At 30.8% G+C, this 2889-nt stretch overlaps 1 long non-coding RNA gene across 1 annotated transcript; it reads right to left on the reverse strand.

Moving 5' to 3' along the window:
* Window positions 1–580: 580 nt before the first annotated feature.
* Window positions 581–2570, reverse strand: LOC106150068. Its single transcript, XR_001236650.1, has 2 exons — window positions 2494–2570; window positions 581–662 (listed from the first exon to the last, which is right to left on the reverse strand). It is a non-coding gene; the product is annotated as an uncharacterized LOC106150068 (long non-coding RNA).
* Window positions 2571–2889: the final 319 nt, after the last annotated feature.

The following is a 2889-nucleotide window of genomic DNA, read 5'->3' on the forward strand; positions in this document are numbered from 1 at the left end:
GCATATAGATATAAAGATATATATATTTAAAACTACTTTATTCTATATGGGAAGCTAATAAAATATATATGTGAATTTGCGCTAAAGTATTTTATTTTTCTGCGTTAAAAGAAAATTATGGAAATTATGTTAAAGTTGCAAAATAATTTTTACCAGTGTGTACATAACTTTTAAAATAATGTTATTCTAATAAAACTTTTCATTTTCCTAAGAATTTCGTTTCATATTTCTCTTCCAAACTTGAGACCTCTCTGTCAAATCAAGGTTTTCCCCATTTGTAATCATTCAAAGCAGCTCAAAGACAAGTTTAAAATGATATTGAATATAAAGGCTGGCATGTGCATCTCCATCTTCCTTGGTTTTGATTTTGTGTTTCTGTTGCATTATTTCTTATATACATCGCTTATTAATAATCCATATCAGAAAATTTTGTAGAAAACACCTCCAGAAAGGACAGGTTACATACTTCAAAACATTACTGGTGGAAAAGATTTTGTTCCTTTTTTATCACTTATTTTTCCTTAGTAAAAAACAATATTAATTATTTCACAGTAAATTAGAACCAAAGTTTATATACTCACCCTTGACCAGGTCTAAATAGTAATATAAAGATATATTTCAGTTGTTTGCAGTATAATTTCAGTGGTAAGTCATGTTGGTCTCTAAAAGGAAAAGAAAAGAAATCAAATTATATGCATTAAACATTTCTAGAAATTTTTGTCTCATTTCTGTTTTCAGTTATCCCTTCAATTATAGATATGACATTAAAAACAAAGTAAGCTTAAATGAATTGTATTCCCCTTAACAAGTTACCTTTACCTTCCCATTGTGTCTGTACCTGTATCTATGTATCTATGTCTCTAAATCTATAGTCACAAAGACACAGAACAAATAAATTGGAGAGTTCAAATTGTAATCCTCTTAGTTCAACCCAAAATACCATCAGGACATTTTAAGAGAAAGTATTGGTTGGCTTGATTTATCAATGTAATTTCTAAAATTAATAACTACCTTTATGCTACTGTATCAATGTAATTACTAAAATTAATACCTACCTTTATGCTACTGTATCTAGAAATCATTATAATAATAGCCCAACAACAAATACAAAATGAATGCATATTAATGTACAGGAAGAGAGAGGGTCATGAAGTCAAGAAATTCTGATAGTTGAATGTAATTAAACTGTGAAAGCACTCTGAAGGATTCGCCTTCTGACCTGCATTTTAGGAAGAAGGGAACAAAACAGATTGCCTGAAGGCCAAAGAAAGGACATCTCAGACAAGGTGCAGTGGATAATGAATGCATGGTAGAAGCAGCCTTAATTCTCTCTAAACTTTGCTAACTTAGGCCTTACCTATATAAAGAAGTATTGAATGAACACCTCTAGTCATTTAGCTCTTAAAAGTAAGGCTAATTTGTTCTCGGACACAGTTTTCCAATAGTTCGCCTAAAAGCAGTTTCTGCTTCCTTTCACATAGACTATAACACTCTATTGATTTTTGTAAGCTTTGCAGTTTCTATTTTTTCTGTCTACCATCTCATTCATGCTTTGGTTTAGAACTTATCTCACCTGCTGGGCATACTGCTGGTGGAAACATTTAATCTGAATTTCTGCCATTTTCTATCTGGGTCTTGAAGAAGGAAAGATATTTTTCTCTGTTCATTTGCTTACTGAAAATAGTGTTAACTTGTTGCAAAAAGAATTGACTCAAGTTATGCTGAGATAACAAAACAGATTTTGAAGGAGTATTTAGCATATTATTGACCTAGTGTGTGTTATGACGTTTGTGTGTACAAATTGACTCCTTTGCAAATTGGTCTACTGGGCTTATGATCTACAGGAAAGATAAGACAAGGTACTGGACACCTTTTTTATACAGTACTGCAGTTTTTGCTGATTGTGCTGTACGATACAGCGTTGTGACTTTATGTTCTGTTATACATTATAGTATTGCATGTAAGAGTTATGCAAATAAAAGCAAAGTCATCAAGTTAGAGTTTCCTTTCACCATTTCTTTGTAGTGGATATTGTAATGTACATACTGTATAAAATTTCTCATTTAGCAACCAATTCACTTGACTACTTACTCACAAGAATGAGTTTGATCATTAAATGAAGAGTGTCTATATCCATATAACTGGTATGTTGTGAAGATGAGGAGAAAGATATTTTGATTGTTAAATGATTAAAAATATAATTCACAGTTTAAAGACTAAAACCACAAATATAATACTTGGGGGTATAATTAATAAAGTACATTTAAAAAAATGAAGCTATTAAATAACTTTTTTGTTGAACTCACATTTTTAAGAATAAAAAAAAGCAATTTTAGTGGCAAGATTGCTTTCAGTTCCCAAAGATTTCTTTGAAATTTGGAATTCGGAATAAGCTCAGTTTCTGTGTTTAGCTTTTGACAACATGAAAAGAATAATTTACGTGAAGTTAAGATTCCATATGTTTCTATCCCCAAAATGATCTTGACGACTTACTGCAGCAGTCTTGATTGTGCAGACATGGAGGACATGGGGACATATAAAGTGTGACCTTGGCTTGTTTCATTTAATCTGGAGCATTAAAAAGAGGGAAATAATATTTTGTTTTGAACATTTCTGTAAGGATTACATAAAATCCACATAATTCATAAATATACATTTATTTATTTTCTCATCTAAGGGATAAAGGTTTTTAAAAAAAATCACAAAATAAATGCATGATAAAGTGTCTTACCCTTGGTGATGAGTAACCTGAGTTTTAGATACGCATGTTAAAATTTTCTAATTGCTTGGCTCCTAAGTATTTATTTGTTTCAGTCTCATTAATGTGATTTATGAAATGGAATTGTTGAGAGATTTGCTATAGTCTGTCCTACTATTGCTTCCAAAAGT

The sequence above is a fragment of the Chinchilla lanigera genome, unplaced genomic scaffold (genome assembly GCF_000276665.1).
Source record: "Chinchilla lanigera isolate Chin_1 unplaced genomic scaffold, ChiLan1.0 scaffold00062, whole genome shotgun sequence".
NCBI classification, from domain to species: Eukaryota; Metazoa; Chordata; class Mammalia; order Rodentia; family Chinchillidae; genus Chinchilla; species Chinchilla lanigera.